This window comes from Pelophylax lessonae, assembly GCF_965119305.1.
Source record: "Pelophylax lessonae genome assembly, chromosome: 13".
NCBI lineage: Eukaryota > Metazoa > Chordata > Amphibia > Anura > Ranidae > Pelophylax > Pelophylax lessonae.
Window position 1 is genome coordinate 65861882 of NC_138780.1, and position 18211 is coordinate 65880092.

The following is an 18211-nucleotide window of genomic DNA, read 5'->3' on the forward strand; positions in this document are numbered from 1 at the left end:
AGGGTTCCAAAAATACTATAGCCAGGTGGCTTTGGTTGGCCATTAGAGAATCTTACATAGCCTCAGGAGAGGATCCTCCCGTAGGGGTTGTGGCCCATTCAACCATGGCGATAGTAACCTCCTGGGCGGAATGGGCTGGTGCTTCTCCAGAGAAAATCTGTAAAGCAGCCACTTGAAGTAGTTTTTCTATGTTCACCCCTCATTACAAGATGGATTTGCTGTCAGCAACGGAGCAATCCTTTGGCAGGAAGGTCCTGCAGGCAGTGGTCCCACCCTAGAATAAGTACTCACTTATCTCCAGGTGCTGTCCTGAAAGATGATTTGGGAAAACCTTAGTTAGACTAAAGCCCCGTACACACGTACCGATTATCGGCCATAAATTTTCGGCCGACGAACGATCGGCCGATTGTAGGCTTGTTAGTATGATGCTTCCGACAGCGCATTTTCGGCCGAACAGAATCTGTCATGCAGGCATTAAAATTTTTGTTGGCCAACACCAGAACGGCCGATTGTTCGCCAGTCAGTACAGATTTCAGCCGACAGACAGCAGATTAGCAAGACTGGGCATGCTCAGAAAAGAAAATAGACAAGGAAAGTTAACCACCACATGACATCACTTCTGCAGTCGGCTGTTGTTGGCCGACAAAATTCGTGTGCAGTCTTTTGCACTTTTCAGCCGACAGGACAGCCCTGGACAAAAGACGGCCGATCGTTCGGCCGACGATCGCTACGTGTGTACGGGGCTTTACCAGTAACGGTATTTTTAGGAGTCTTTCAGGACAGCACCTATTACCCTCCCTTGATTTTGATTACTGTGGTGTTATGCGGTTTTGTTTATATTTTTCAGCATGGCTGGAGGTACTCCATAACAACTGAGGCCATGGTAGAAGGGGCTGGACTTTAAAGTGGTGACTGCAGTGTTTCCTGTGAAATTGGGTGGAGCTACACTCTCTCCAGGTGCTGTCCTGAAAGACTCCTAGAAATACAGTTACCGGTAAGTCTAATTAAGGTTTTCCTCCTTTTTTGTCTGTCAGAAGCAATCTGGCAACTGTACAGGCACCCGATCTCTTCCACAACTCCCAAAAACAATGGAACCTCACCCCCATTCCTACTAGGAATCTGTAAGCGATGCCTAAACCGTCATTTCTGGGTCCTGCTGTGATTTGAACACCGTAGCTGGGGAAGAAGCTAATGGAGCGTGATATGTGCTTCATTAAGTTCAGAGAGCAGGTAAAGAGAACCTGTCACCAAAAAAAAAAAAAAAAACATTTTTCTTCCTCTTTGCGATTAAAAAAAAAAAAAAAAAAGTGGAAACAATATTGTTACACTGAAGCACTTAAGTGCCAGTTCACATATATGTAATGCGGGAACCCTGCAAATCCACTGTGGGTTCTAGCATCGCATTCAAATCACAGGCAGTTCATCACGTGAGTCGCTGGGGGTGTCAATACAAAGTTAACGACACCCCCAGAACAGTTCACATATCGCAATGCGAACTGACAGTTCGGACACGAATGGGATCGCATTTGTGTTAACCACCATGCCATCCAATTCTGCTGTGGACCCAAAAGGTCCTGTACATGTTGTGTCCGAATCCGATGCAAATTCAGCCAATTTGTATGGTTGAATTTGCATCGCACAGAGATCGCATGTGATTTTCAGAGCAATGCGCTCCGAATCACATGCGATGTCTGTCATCGCTATAATGTGAACCGGGACTAAACCATTCCCCAACCAAGCACAAACCTATGAATGTAAAAACACGCATCAGGGGGCAGACACACGAAAGCATCTACACATTTTATATATTACAATGCAGACTGGAGCGAGAACTAGAATTCTACAACCATTATTCATGATTAAATCTTAAATGATGACCTGTAGGGGATTTTAAAATACCACCTATGGAAAATTTAGGGTACTGAAATGTGTTGCCATTTCACGGGTACACACAATTTTAAGGTTTAATGTGTTGGATATTTAATCAGCAAATACATATCTCTTCTATTTTACCAAAACACTGGGTTGCATTTGTGTACCCTTAAATGAACATAAGTATTTTTTTTCAGAAACTTTGTGTCCGATATAAAGCTGTGCTAATTGTAACATGAAAAATTGATCATACCACCATTTTATTCTGTGTTCAGAAACTATATGCTTGATGTCTTAAGTAAACTTTGGCCTTAAAATTATTTTTTGAAACATGTACGCAAAAACAGCTCTAGATGCAAAATGGGTTAATTGCTTGAGCGTTCGGTTGAGAGCACAAGCAACTGTGACAGTTATTCATGGTATGCCTTCAATAGAACGGTTCTGAGAAAGCTAAAATTATGGAGTTAGTTCCACTTTGTTGCAGAGTAGACATATGCCGGTTTTCGGTTATGCGATATACCGCGGTATCGCATATCCACGGTATTGATATTGCCAACTTTTTTAAATACCGAGTGTCTGTGCTGTCTGCCGGGCTGTGTCATTCTCCCCGCTGTGTCAGGCTCCCTGCTGTGTCGCCGTATCATGCCGTATGTGTGTCTGTCCTGTCTGCCGGGCTGTCAGGCTCCCCTCTGCATAATAACCCTGCTGTGTCGCGCGGCTCTGCTCTCCTACTAGAACAGAGCCGCTACTTCCTGTATAGTTCCGGGCGGCTCACAGGCGGAGTGATATCAGATGCACTCCGCCTGTGATTGTGAATGGAGGGAGCCGTACACAGGAAGCATGCGGCTGTGCTCTACACTGCAGCCACATTCTTCCAGGGCTCAGCCAGACACAGTGCCCCTGCCTAGTGAGTGACGATTATATAACTACTGCAAGTACCTATCTACCCCCAATATATACTGTCACTGTGTAGATAGATATATATATATATACTGACTGACTATATAATAATGTGCATAAGTGAACCAAAGTCCCTAAATTCAGCAATGAAATTCAAGTGAGGTAGAAATGTAATAATTTAAATTTAATAATTGAATACCGTGATAATACCGTGGCAAAACCTTAATCAATTAATCGTAGCATGAAAATCTGATATCGTCACAAGCCTATTGCAGAGAGGTGGAAATGACTTCCTTATCACTGCGATTGCGTTCCGTCATCATGAGCACATCCCCACCGGCTCTCAAACAGAATAGGAGCGGTCTGTGTCAGCTCGGTCATGAACTGGGAGTGAACAGAAACATCAGTCTACATGGACCTGTGTGTGGCATTGGGTGGAATTAAAGGATGTTTTTTTTTTTTATAACATACATCATACTTTCTTGCTCTGTGCAATAGTTTTGCACAGTGCAGACCCGATACTCCTTTCAAGTCCCTCACTAGCGCTCTGGGCTTCCCATCGCTGCTGAGTGCCCCCATAGCAAACTGCTTGCTCTAAGGGTATTCATTCATGCTCGCTCCAGAGCTGGCTTGGTGTGTCTAAGACACAGTGCGGCTTAGCCCTTATCATTCCTCACTGGCTGTGATTGACAGCAGCAGGAGGAGCCAATGGGAGCTGGGGGGGAGAGGTGCACATTTTTTTACCCGCATGCATAAAAACGGTTTACAAAAAAGTTATGTTCCCGACTTAGCGGGAATGCGGTCACATTTGTTTGCGTTTGCAACCAAACTGTCAAATCAAATGGCTGGTGTCATAACTAATTACATGGGCCATGATTTGCCAGTGCGATGATGGCACTTGTAAATCAGAGACCACGGTGGCAGCTTCCCTGAATGAAAAGAATAGAAGGGTTCACAAGCACTTTGAACTCCTGTGAGGAGGGAGCGGGGGTGTGGATTACCAGTGTTGGGACGCACACAGCCCGGCTCAGGAGCGCGTCAGCATGGCTTGCCCCCATTGTGCACAGAGGGCACCTGTAGAAGGGAGAACCAGACAACGCCAGCCAGGGACTTCCAGAGGTTAGGGACCACTCTGTGCAATATTGCTGCACAGAGCAGGCAAGTAGAACAGCTTTTATTTTATAATAAAGAAAAAAATGCAACCTTTAATATCACTTTAACCAGGAACTTCACTGTACTATCAAAGTAATAAAAGTCAGCAGCTACAGTACTGAGGCGTACCAAGGGATACATCATTCCTGCCTAGGTGAGCAATGAGGAAGAGCAATCCCAGTAAAAAAACTTACCCCCCCCCCCCCCCCCCAAAAAAAAATAGTAAATGCTGCCAAGTGCTCAGGATGAAGGTTCTGGTTCCAGGACACCCCTCACCCCCTCCAATGATCCGAGGAGTCTCCTCCAAATTGACCAGTGGTGTCCCCCCCGTCTCCTCCAAGTTGAACAGTGGTGTCCCCCCCGTCTCCTCCAAGTTGAACAGTGGTGTCAACCCCCCTCTCCTCCAAGTTGAACAGTGGTGTCAACCACCCTCTCCTCCAAGTTGAACAGTGGTGTCACCCCCCCTGTCTCCTCCAAGTTGAACAGTGGTGTCACCCCCCCTGTCTCCTCCAAGTTGAACAGTGGTGTCACCCCCCCCCCCCCGTCTCCTCCAAGTTGAACAGTGGGTCCACCCCCCCCCCCCGTCTCCTCCAAGTTGAACAGTGGTGTCACCCCCCCTGTCTCCTCCAAGTTGAACAGTGGTGTCCCCCGGCCCTGTCTCCTCCAAGATGAACAGTGGTGTCACCCCCCCCCCCCCGTCTCCTCTAAGATGAACAGTGGTGTCACCCCCCCCCCCCCGTCTCCTCTAAGTTGAACAGTGGTGTCACCCCCCCCCTGTCTCCTCCAAGTTGAACAGTGGTGTCACCCCCGTCTCCTCCAAATTGAACAGTGGTGTCACCCCCCGTCTCCTCCAAATTGAACAGTAGTGTCACCCCCCGTCTCCTCCAAATTGAACAGTAGTGTCACCCCCCGTCTCCTCCAAATTGAACAGTAGTGTCACCCCCCGTCTCCTCCAAATTGAACAGTTGTGTCACCCCCATCTCCCCCAAATTGAACAGTTGTGTCACCCCCAAATTGAACAGTGGTGTCACCCCCGTCTCCTCCAAATTGAACAGTCGTGTCACCCCCCCCCCTCCAAATTGAACAGTCGTGTCACCCCTGTCTCCTCTAAATTGAACAGTGGCGTCACCCCAGTATCCTCCAAATTGAACAGTCGTGTCACCCCCCCCCCTCCAAATTGAACAGTCGTGTCACCCCCGTCTCCTCCAAATTGAACAGTCGTGTCACCCCCGTCTCCTCCAAATTGAACAGTCGTGTCACCCCCGTCTCCCCCAAATTGAACAGTGGTGTCACCCCCGTCTCCCCCAAATTGAACAGTTGTGTCACCCCCAAATTGAACAGTGGTGTCACCCCCGTCTCCTTCAAATTGAACAGTCATGTCACCCCCCCCCCCATCTCCTCCAAATTGAACAGTGGTGTCACCCCCGTCTCCTCCAAATTGAACAGTCGTGTCACCCCCGTCTCCTCTGAATTGAACAGTGGTGTCACCCCTGTCTCCTCTGAATTGAACAGTGGTGTCACCCCCAAATTGAACAGTGGTGTCACCCCCGTCTCCTCCAAATTGAACAGTCGTGTTACCCCGTCTCCCCCAAATTGAACAGTGGTGTCACCCCCGTCTCCCCCAAATTGAACAGTTGTGTCACCCCTGTCTCCCCCAAATTGAACAGTGGTGTCACCCCGTCTCCTCCAAATTGAACAGTCGTGTCACCCCCCCCATCTCCTCCAAATTGAACAGTCGTGTCACCCCCGTCTCCTCCAAATTGAACAGTCGTGTCACCCCCGTCTCCTCCAAATTGAACAGTGGTGTCACCCCCCGTCTCCTCCAAACTGAACAGTGGTGTCACCCCCCGTCTCCTCCAAATTGAACAGTGGTGTCACCCCCCGTCTCCTCCAAATTGAACAGTGGTGTCACCCCCCGTCTCCTCCAAATTGAACAGTGGTGTCACCCCCCGTCTCCTCCAAATTGAACAGTTGTGTCACCCCCATCTCCCCCAAATTGAACAGTTGTCACCCCCAAATTGAACAGTGGTGTCACCCCCGTCTCCCCCAAATTGAACAGTTGTGTCACCCCCGTCTCCCCCAAATTGAACAGTTGTGTCACCCCCAAATTGAACAGTGGTGTCACCCCCGTCTCCTCCAAATTGAACAGTCGTGTCACCCCCCCCCCCCCCATCTCCTCCAAATTGAACAGTCGTGTCACCCCTGTCTCCTCTAAATTGAACAGTGGCGTCACCCCCGTCTCCTCCGAATTGAACAGTGGTGTCACCCCCGTCTCCTCTGAATTGAACAGTGGTGTCACCCCCGTCTCCTCTGAATTGAACAGTGGTGTCACCCCCAAATTGAACAGTGGTGTCACCCCCGTCTCCTCCAAATTGAACAGTCGTGTCACCCCCGTCTCCCCCAAATTGAACAGTTGTGTCACCCCCAAATTGAACAGTGGTGTCACCCCCGTCTCCTTCAAATTGAACAGTCATGTCACCCCCCCCCCCCCCCATCTCCTCCAAATTGAACAGTCGTGTCACCCCCGTCTCCTCCAAATTGAACAGTGGTGTCACCCCCGTCTCCTCTGAATTGAACAGTGGTGTCACCCCCAAATTGAACAGTGGTGTCACCCCCGTCTCCTCCAAATTGAACAGTCGTGTCACCCCGTCTCCCCCAAATTGAACAGTGGTGTCACCCCCGTCTCCCCCAAATTGAACAGTTGTGTCACCCCCGTCTCCCCCAAATTGAACAGTTGTGTCACCCCCAAATTGAACAGTTGTGTCACCCCCGTCTCCTCCAAATTGAACAGTCGTGTCACCCCCCCCATCTCCTCCAAATTGAACAGTCGTGTCACCCCCGTCTCCAAATTGAACAGTCATGTCACCCCCCCCCCCCCATCTCCTCCAAATTGAACAGTCATGTCACCCCCCCCATCTCCTCCAAATTGAACAGTCGTGTCACCCCCGTCTCCTCCAAATTGAACAGTCGTGTCACCCCCCCCCCCATCTCCTCCAAATTGAACAGTCGTGTCACCCCCGTCTCCTCCAAATTGAACAGTCGTGTCACCCCCATCTCCTCCAGATTGAACAGTGGTGTCACCCCCCGTCTCCTCCAAATTGAACAGTCGTGTCAGCCCCCGTCTCCTCCAAATTGAACAGTCGTGTCAGCCCCCGTCTCCTCCAAATTGAACAGTCGTGTCACCCCCCCCCCCCCATCTCCTCCAAATTGAACAGTCGTGTCACCCCCCCCCCCCCCCCATCTCCTCCAAATTGAACAGTCGTGTCACCCCTGTCTCCTCTAAATTGAACAGTGGCGTCACCCCAGTATCCTCCAAATTGAACAGTCGTGTCACCCCCCCCCCCCATCTCCTCCAAATTGAACAGTCGTGTCACCCCCGTCTCCTCCGAATTGAACAGTGGTGTCACCCCCGTCTCCTCTGAATTGAACAGTGGTGTCACCCCCGTCTCCTCTGAATTGAACAGTGGTGTCACCCCCAAATTGAACAGTGGTGTCACCCCCGTCTCCTCCAAATTGAACAGTCGTGTCACCCCCCCCCCCATCTCCTCCAAATTGAACAGTCGTGTCACCCCCGTCTCCTCCAAATTGAACAGTCGTGTCACCCCCGTCTCCTCCAAATTGAACAGTGGTGTCACCCCCGTCTCCTCCAAATTGAACAGTGGTGTCACTCCCGTCTCCTCCAAATTGAACAGTCGTGTCACCCCCCCCCATCTCCTCCAAATTGAACAGTCGTGTCACCCCCCCCCATCTCCTCCAAATTGAACAGTCGTGTCACCCCCCCCCCATCTCCTCCAAATTGAACAGTCGTGTCACCCCCCCCCCCCATCTCCTCCAAATTGAACAGTCGTGTCACCCCCCCCCCCCATCTCCTCCAAATTGAACAGTCGTGTCACCCCCCCCCCCCATCTCCTCCAAATTGAACAGTCGTGTCACCCCCCCCCCATCTCCTCCAAATTGAACAGTCGTGTCACCCCCCCCCCATCTCCTCCAAATTGAACAGTCGTGTCACCCCCCCCCATCTCCTCCAAATTGAACAGTCGTGTCACCCCCCCCCATCTCCTCCAAATTGAACAGTCGTGTCACCCCCCCCCATCTCCTCCAAATTGAACAGTGGTGTCACCCCCGTCTCCTCCAAATTGAACAGTCGTGTCACCCCCCCCCCCCATCTCCTCCAAATTGAACAGTGGTGTCACCCCCGTCTCCTCCAAATTGAACAGTCGTGTCACCCCCCCCCCCCATCTCCTCCAAATTGAACAGTCGTGTCACCCCCCCCCCCCCTCCAAATTGAACAGTGGCGTCACCCCCGTCTCCTCCAAATTGAACAGTGGCGTCACCCCCCGTCTCCTCCAAATTGAACAGTGGCGTCACCCCCCGTCTCCTCCAAATTGAACAGTGGTGTCACCCCCCGTCTCCTCCAAATTGAACAGTGGTGTCACCCCCAAATTGAACAGTGGTGTCACCCCCCGTCTCCTCCAAATTGAACAGTGGTGTCATCCCCGTCTCCTCCAAATTATCAGGGGTGTCCCCTGCACACAGTAGAGGAGGCCTCATTCTATCATCTCTCTCCCTGTAAATGTGCTGATAGGCCAGGGACAGATGATCTAGAAATGCCATTCGGTCTAATCCTCTCCAGCGGCCCATGTACTCCTCAGCTCAGAAGAAAAGGAAATCAATGAAGAGCGCAGTGTCTGCCCCCCTCCCCCCGTGTGGCCCTGCTTCTCCTCCCACTCGGCCCCCCTTTCAGGTGTCACACCGTCCCCATTACTGCCCTCATCTATTTGGGCCTACAACCAAGCCCGAGCCGCCCTTCCTTCTGCCGCCCTCAGCTTCCTCGCCCTGATCCGGAGCCGTGTGACGCAGCGCGTTTACTATGCAGCAGCTGCTCCATTACATGGCACTGGGAGCCGTCTCGGCTCCTCCCGCTCCCCCCAAGGCCTCACCTCAGGTCTCCTCCCCAGGCGCCGGTTCGGGCCACTGGATATCGGGGCTTGCTCGGAGCGAGCCCGGCCTGGTTAGCTCCTGCAGGCAGTGGCCACTCTCCTTCTCTGAGCGAGCAGAGAGACAGGGAGCCATGGCGGGGGGGAGCGGCGCCATTACCCAGGCCAAAATAATCGAGCTACATCTCTTCTCCTCTACCCCTCCCGATACCCAGCGGCTGCAGAAAGACCAGCTGGCTGCAGCCAAGCCGAACCGATGCCGGAATATATATGGCCTTGGGTTTATTTGTGCAATAAGACGACGTTTCACAAAGGTTTCGAAGGGGTCCACATCGACCAGCTAGGCATCTCGATTGAGCGTGCCTGTCCTGTGCAGAGGAGATGGCTGCACGGCTGAGGTGACGTCACTCCATGGAACTAGGAAATCTCGGAGAATCGTCACGAGACTTGGTGGGGAAGTGACGCAGTACGTTCAACCTTGGTAATTGATCTGATGTAAAAGTACATAGGGCGTGTGGTTCCCACATGGACGTACCTCCAGAAAAGCACTGGTCATTGCGTGCGCGTACCTGTGTGCGGGCTCGTGCTTTGCTGTGTGAACAATGCAGGGTAATAAGCCTATCGCAGTAACGGAGAAAAACATTTGGTAAAAGTATTACTCTACTGTACTAAACACAGACAACAGGGAGGGGCAGAAATGCTCTTAGCTGGCAGTAAAGCCCAGGGCCCTGTTCACACTGGTACATGTAAAACGCCACTTCCCAGTGTGGCAGAAGCACATGAAAAATATTCCCTTTACCCTACATTTACACCCATGTGGTTTTTAACCACTTAAGCCCCGGAAGATTTTACCCCCTTCCTGACCAGGTCCTATTTTGCGATTCGGCACTGCGTGGTTTTAACGGACAATTGCGCGGTCGTGCGACGCTGTACCTAAACGAATTTGACGTCCTTTTTTTCCCACAGACAGAGCTTTCTTTTGGTGGTATTTGATCACCTGTGCGATTTTTTGATCACGTGCTATAAACAAAAAAAGTGACAATTTTGCAAAAATAACAATATTTTTCTATATGAAATTCCCCCCAAAAAAATGTAAAAATCAAAATTTTTTAACATTTTAGGCCTATTTGTTTTATGCTACCTATGTTTGGTAAAAAAAAAAAAAAATCGCAAAAAGTGTATTTTGATTGGTTTGCACAAAAGTTATCGCGTTTTCTAACTAAGGGAAAGATTTTTGTTGTTTTTTTTTTAACGAGTAATGGGGCGATCTGCGATTTTTTATTTCGGTACTGCGACATTGGGGCGGACAGATCGGACCCTTGACTGACATTTTTGGGGTTACCAGTGACATTACTACAGTAATCAGTGCTATACATATGCACTGTTACTGTAAAATGACACTGGCAGTGAAGGGGTTAACTTTTTTTGAGAGGGAGGAGTTATGTGTGTCCATAGAGGCGTTAATCTAACTGTGATTGGCTGTGGCTTGAGGTGTAGGAACAGTGATCAACAGTCATACATAGAACCGTATGATCAGTGTCTCTACACCGGGGAGAATGACAGGCGGCTTGTTTACATTAGCCGCCTGCCTTTCTCCCTCTCTAACGGACGATCGCAAGTGACCGGCGGACATCGGGTCTGCCGGTCACACGCATGGGGGGGGGGGGTCCGGGAGTGCGCCTCCGGCGGCGAACGCTCGCTCCCTAGACCCTCACAGACTAGCGACGTAGCCCTACGTCGCTCTGCCTGTGAGGGGCTGACTGCCGCAGTAAATAGTCGTGTGGCGGTCAGCAAGCGGTTAATGCAGTTTGCAGGAACGCACTACATTTGCCATGGTTTCCTGTGGTACATTCTCACAATCGATGTTTTTTGAAAGGGTCAGGGACTTTTTTTTTCTTCCCACAGCAGATTGCATTTTGCATGTAATTGATTTCAACAGACCTGCACCAGAAATGCGAGTGTTGCGTATTTGATGCGTTTTTTTGTTTCACTTTAACACACTGTGTATAGCTGGTTGGTAAGGAGCGGGCCAGGAAGCCGGTGTAGTAAAACTTTTCTTGACCTGTGAGAATCCTCAACCGCGTCACTTCCGGTGCGGCTGCGTCATTCAACAGCTGGTGCCGCGTCACCGGTGCACATGCTCAGATGATGCCCTTGGGTCAAGGATAATGTTGGAGCGGAGTAGAGTGGCAGCTCTCTTGTGATGTCAGCGGGAGCACTCTGTTCAGTCCTGTCACCCGATAATGACATGCTCATAAAGAGAGGGGCGGGGATCGGCTGTACATAACATTCTATGGGAGGTTCAAGAAAAATGATAGAGCTGAATAATACAGCTATATCCTCTCATTATACAGCTATATCCTCTGATCTTTGTCAAGCACTGGGGGGCTAGATCGTCTCCTCCAATCAGTTTCCCCACAGTACTCCCGCTGGAGACTTGCCAAACACAACTCAAGTGAATTAACCCCTCACATGCCGAGCGATAGGCTTGATCTGCATGACAGCGGGACACAGCGAGACACAGGCTACGTGATGGGGAGACACCAACTGCAAGATGGTGGGGACACAGGCTGCAAGATGATGTCGGGGACACAGGCTGCAAGATGGAGGGCACAGGCTGCATGATGACGGCGCGGACACAGGCTGCATGATGACGCCGGGGACACAGGCTGCAAGATGGGGGGCACAGGCTGCATGATGACGGAGCGGACACAGGCTGCATGATGAGGGACACACTGATGTTGCACAGATGAGGCACGGATGGGAATGAATGAGGCACAGATGGGCATGAGTGAGGCACAGGTGGGCATGAATGAGGCAGGGGTGGAGCCAATCGGTGTGTACAGTGTGCTAGGAGAGAGCTGAACCGGACATGCAGCGGTTTGTTGACAAATGATCGATCTGTCATTGGCTGAAGTGATCCCGTGGTAAAGGGCCCCTTTCATTGGCCCTTTACCACAATCCGTGGGAAGCGCGATTCTGGGAGGACATCCCTGTATGCCCTCCCAAAATAAGCTGACCGCGCTGTAGACGTCATTGGGCTATGCCCCGGTCAGAAAGTAGTCCCCATAGTCTTAGGTAATGCAAAGCCCCACTTCATGGGTACTATCAGATAGCTGGTCAACTTTCTCTAGAGCCACTTGAAAGTTTGTGGGCCCTGGGCCATACGTTGCAGCAGGGAGTGCTGGATACCGCAGGAATCCCTTGACTCTTAGCTATTCAACTGTACCTGCAGAGTGGGCCTCTGTAGTTTCCATGTTCTGCGATGGTCAGCTAAAGTCTACCCCAATGCAGGTCCCTATGAAAATTAAGCATTGGCCCCAAACAAAAGTATGTGGCCCCTGGGGATCATATAGTATCAATATGTCAAACTTGGTGCCCCTAGGCACCGTGTTTCGGCTACCACAGGGCCCTACATTTAGGCTAGCCTGGCCCACTATGTTAATCTATGGTGCAGTCACGATTGGGAATTTGAGGGGCCACAGATCAGGCCCCTGAATTTGTTGAGGGGCCCACATTTGGCAGAGATGTAGGGAAGGTCTTCCTACAATTTTGGGGTCACTAGCCTGAAATTTTATGGTCAACTTTTTAAGGGGCCCCTTGGGAATGTGTGGCCCTCAGATGCTACAGCAGAGCGAGGATTGGTGAATACTGCAGGAATCTCTGGACCCTTAGCTATTCAACAGTATTTGCAGAGCGGGGCTACGCAGTTCCTGTGTTCTGCGGTGGTCGGGCAAGTTCCACCCGCATGCAGGTCCCCATGAAAATTAAGCACTGGCCCCAAAAATCTTTTAGGGCCTCTAGGGGTACTCTAGTAACCCTGTACCAAGTTTGGTGCCCCTGGGCAACATCGTTCCGCTACAGCGGGGTCCTACATTTAGGCTAGCTTGGCCTTGCCTATGTTAATATATGGAGCAGTAGGGAAATTTGAGGGGCCATAGCTTGGCCATAAACATGTCCAGGGGCTCAAGTTGTGGGAGCCTGGACTCTTTCGGGGCCCGAGCTGTTGTCCCTCAAATTTGCAACTGCGACCGCGCCATAGATTAACATAGCGGGGCAATCTTCCATAAATTTAGGGCCATGTGGTACCCGAACCACGGGGGTTACGGGCACCAATCTTGGTACAGGGATACTAGATGACCCCCAGGGGCCACACACATTTTTTTGTGGCCGATGCCTAATTTTCACGAAGACTGGCATGGGAGTCAAATTTGCCTGAATACTGTGGAACATAGGTACCAGTGAGCCCTGTTCCGCAGGTACCATTGGATAGCTAAGAATATGGAGATTAATATGGTATCCAGCAGTCCCTGCTCCACAGTACTGCCCGAGGACCACACACACCCAAGAGAACCCTGAAAAAGTTGACCAGAAAATTTCAGGCTAGCTACTCCATCATTTTAAGAGTGGTAAAGGAAGATCTCCCCTACCTCTGTGCCAAATATGGGGCCCTGGACTTCTATGGTGCCAGAGCTGGGACCCTGCAACTGTGCCCACTCGAAGATTGCCATACAGCACCAAGCTGACTAAAATTGAGGGCCTCCTGGTACCTGAACCCTGGTGGCTAGGGGTCTCAAACTTGGCTCAGAGATACAATAGGATCCCCAGGGCCCACATGCATTTTTCGGGGCTGATGCTTAATTGTTACAGGGACCTGCATAGGGGTAGATTTGGCTAACCACTATGGAATACAGGAACTGCAGAGCCCCAAACTGTTGAATACCTAAGAGTACAGGGATTCCTGCTGCTGTACCCAGCCCTCCGCGGTACGGCCCGAGGGCCACAAACTCTCAAGTGGCCCTGGAAATAGTTGACCAGGAAATTTTGGGCTAGCGACTCCGAAATGTTTGATAAAGGAAGACCTCCCCTACCACCGTGCCAAATATGGCCCCCCAGACTCATTCGGGGTCCAAACTGCAGTCCTTCAAATGTCCAGACTACGACCGTGCCAAAGTTTAACATGGCGGATCAAGCTACAATAAATTTAGGGCCCTGCGGTACCCAAACGATGGGGGGCACCATACGTGGTAAACTAATACTAGAGGACCTCGAGGAGCCACACACATTTTTTGTGACCAATGCTTAATTTTTACATGGGCTGGCATGGGGATCGACTTTGGCCCAATACTGCAGGACATAGGTAATGCAAAGCCCCACTTCACAGATAGCTATGACTGTGGGGATTAATATGGTACCCAGCACTTCCCGCTTTGTGGTATTGACTGGAAACCATATGCTGACAAATACATTTTGGGCTAATGACCCCAACATTTTGGGGATGGTAATGGTAAACCTCCCCTACCTCCGCGCCAAATTTGGACTTACCCAGACATGTTCAGGGCCCGAGCATTGGCCCTGCAACTGTGCCTACTCTGAGCTTGCCATACTGCACCTAGCTGGCCTAACCCCGGGGGCTAGGGTCATCAAATTTGGCACAGGAATACTAGAGGCCCCCAGAGGTAGACCTCCCCTATCTCTGTGCCAAATATGGGACTCAGGACTCATTCAGGGCCCAAGCTGTGGCCCCTCAAAGTTCCCCTACCGTAACTGCACCTATAGTAACATGACGGGCGCGCCACTCCTCTAACCGCTCATTCTGCCCCTAACTGACAGATATCCCATCTGCTATCATGCTACGGCCGCTGTGAAATCCCCAGGGTTAAGCACTGACCATTCTGCATGCAAGGGGTGTCCCCCCTTCATCCAGCCTGTGTCCCCCACCTCTCAACCTGTGTCCCCGCCGTCATGCAGCCTGTGACCCCCCACCTTGCAGCCTGTGTCCCTGCCGTTATGCAGCCTGTGTCTCCCATGGTCATGCAGCCTGTGTCCCCATCGTCATGCAGCCTGTGTCCCCACCGTCATGCAGCCTGTGTCCCTACCGTCATGCAGCCTGTGTCCCCACTGTCATGCAACCTGTGTCCCCACTGTCATGCAACCTGTGTCCTCCATCGGCATGCAGCCTGTGTCCACCATCATGCAGCCTGTGTCCTCGCCGTCATGCAGCCTGTGTCCGCCATTATGCCGCCTATGTCCCCTGCGTCATCATGCAGCCAGTGTCCCTGGCGTCATCATGCAGCCTGTGTCCCCCCGTCACGCAGCCTGTGTCCCCACTGTCATCATGCAGCCTGTGTCCTCATCATCATACAGCCTGTGTCCTCGTCATCATGCAGCCTGTGTCCCCGCCATCATTCAGCCTGTGTCCCCTGCCATCATGCAGCCTGTGTCCCCTGCCATCATGCAGCCTGTGTCCCCGCCATCATGCCACCTGTGTTCGCCATCCTGCCGCCTGTGTCCCCGGCGTCATCATGCAGCCTGTGTCCCCCGTCACGCAGCCGGTGTCCCCCTGTCACGCAGCCTGTGTCCCGGCCGTCATCATGCAGCCTGTGTCCCCCCGTAACGCAGCCTATGTCCCAGCCATCATCATGCAGCCTGTGTCCCCAGCATCATCATGCAGCCTGTGTCCCCGGCATCATCATGCAGCCTGTGTCCCTGCCGTCATCATGCAGCCTGTGTCCCCGCCATCTTGCAGCCTGTGTCCCCCGTCACGCAGCTTGTGTCTCGTTGTGTCCCGCTGTCATCCAGATCCAGCCTATCGCTCGGCGTGTAAGGGGTTAATTCACTTAAGTTTTGTTTGGCAAGTCTCCAGTGGGAGGGCTGCGGGGAAACTGATAGGAGGAGACGATCCAACCTCCCAACGCTTGACAAAGATCAGAGGAAGGAAGATCAGCTGTATAATGAGAGGATATAGCTGTAAAATTGAGAGTATATAGCTGTATTTTTCAGCTCTATAATTTTTCATGAACATCCCATTGAATGTTATGTACAGCCGATCCCCGCCCCTCTCTCTAGGGGCGTGTCATTATCGGGTGGCAGGGCTGGACAGAGTGCTCCCGCTGACATCGCAAGAGAGAGCTGCCACTCTACTCCGCTCGGTTGTAAAATTTTCCTCGACCCAAGAGCATCATCTGGGAATGCGCAGTGGTGACACGGCACCAGCTGCTGAATGACGCGGCGCACCGGAAGTGACGCGGTTGAGGATTCTCACAGGTTGAGGAACATTTGACTGCTTTGGCCACCGTGTCATTAACAACTGATAAGTCATCAGCTGTTAGCAGGGTTTCTGCAAAAAAAAAGAATTGCTTGCAAAAAAAAGAATCGGGGAAAAAAACGGTGGGGGGTCCCCCCTAATCAATACCAGACCATTCGGGTCTGGTATGGATTGGAGGGGAATCCCAAGCCAAAACTTTATCCGTGCATGCAGCCCGGCAGGTGTGGAAAGGAAGGAGGAGCGAGCGACCCCCTCTCCCTCCAGGCCACATGCCCTCAACAAGGGGGGGTGCTTTTATGGAAGGGGGGGTTCTGCCCCCCCAAGCACCTGGCCCCCAGATCCCAGGCTCCCCATGTGACTGACTATGGGGTACCCCTACCCATTCACCAAAAAAGTAAATAAAGACAGTACAAGAGTTTTTGACAAGTCCTTTATTAAAAAATAAAAAACAATGCCCCCCATGTAGATCTATCACGACCGGCGCATGCTGGGCCGTCAACATCACGGGAGGGCGGTGCCATCAGGTGATGTACCCAGGTGATATTGAAAAGTGCAGCGCTAAAACAATAAGACAATAAAAACATCAATGGATAAATGAAAAGTCTATGAATGGCACGCAGTAGTCTTGTAAAAAAGAGGAGAAAACAGTCCAATAAGAAATCCCAATGAAAGTGCTCAGTGCTGATCAGTAAACAGGACCACAAGTGCTTGTTCAGTGCAATCCTTCACCAGAGGTGCTAGCCCCTCACCTGTAGGCTGTGAAAAGACAGCCTTAAAAGTACACTCCCAGCAATGTGAAAATCCTGACCAGGACAGCAATCACAGAGGGCATCTCTCCTTTTTGTTAAGGTGTTCACAACGATCCCCATGTAATAGAAAGGGGGCAGACCATAGTGCAATATGTTTCAAACACCACAATTTATTAATAAAACAAATGGACAGCCTCTTACTTCAAGGTAATGCAAAAACGAGCAGTACAGCAATCCAGCTGATCTCCAGACAGAGCGGAACGCTCTGCTAACAGGGGCTACGACTGACGTCACGATCTCCTCCCCCTTGCGCATGCGTATCGTCCGTGGGCGGGACTTCCTCTGCTGAGAACAAGAACTTGTGTCCTGTTTACTGATCAGCACTGAGCACTTTCATTGGGATTTCTTATTGGACTGTTTTCTCCTCTTTTTTACAAGACTACTGCGTGCCATTCATAGACTTTTCATTTATCCATTGATGTTTTTATTGTCTTATTGTTTTAGCGCTGCACTTTTCAATATCAGTTTTACAATTGGGTTTTACATATTTTTTACCTTGGTGTCAGCTGCTTTTATTTATTTCCATCCATTTATTTATTCATGCTTGCGCCGATATTCCTGTTTTTTCGATGTACCCAGGTGGCCCCCCTCTATAGCTTATTTAGGAAATGTCACATGGCGCGGGGGGGGGGGGGGGGGCAGACCGCAGAAGCATTTGTTGTGAGCGAAACTTTTTATTTATTTTTGGATCAGGCAGTGGCATCAGGCGCTGTGTTTGACAATAGATCTACATCGGGGGACATTGTTTTTTTTAATAAAGAACTTGTCAAAAACTCTTGTACTGTGTTAACTTTTACACTTTGTTGGTGAATGGGTAGGGATACTTTGTACCCCATACTCATTGACATGGGAGGCATCTGGGGGCCCCCTTGTTAAAGGGGGCTTCTAGATTCCAATAAGCCCCCCACAACCACAGCCCAGGGTTGTGGGGAAGAGGCCCTTGTCCCCATCAACATGGCAGAGCCCCCCCCCCCCCTGCCCCATAGCACCTCCCCCCATGTTGAGGGCATGCGGCCTGGTATGGTTCAGGAGGGGAGGGACTGCTTGCTCGTCCCCTCCCTTTCCTGACCTGCTGGGCCGAAAGCACGGATCAGGGTCTGGTATGGATTTGGGGGGGGGGGGGGCAGACCCCACGCCATTTTTTTAAAAAAGTCTAGCATTTTTTTTTCCCGCTTTTTTTTTTTTATAGTAATTTTTTTTGTTGTTGTTTTTACATTCAGCTGCCCACTCCTTAACAACCAGCTATTTACAGTGTTTTTAAAAGGAGAAAAAAAAATGCAAAATGCATGAAAACTGCATGCAAAAACGCGGGTTTAAAAACGCACTTCAAAACACGCCGGGAAAACGCATCAATATCAGCCCGCATAGATGTGAACCTAGACTTGCATCATATCTAACTGTTCAAAAAAGTCCTGCGTCACAGGTCAGTTTTTTCCTAGGTAACCAGGAATGAAAACACAAATAAGCGTTGCAATCAATTTTAATGCAAACAC

At 50.7% G+C, this 18211-nt stretch overlaps 1 protein-coding gene across 1 annotated transcript in view; it reads right to left on the reverse strand.

Annotated features, from left to right (window-relative positions):
- Positions 1-9447, reverse strand: part of INO80 (INO80 complex ATPase subunit) — a 362932-nt gene extending 353485 nt beyond the window's left edge. The window contains exon 1 of the mRNA XM_082275733.1: positions 8865-9447. The gene's annotated coding sequence lies outside the window, so the exon portion shown is untranslated. The remainder of the gene's footprint in view (positions 1-8864) is intronic.
- Between the last annotated feature and the right edge of the window lie 8764 nt (positions 9448-18211).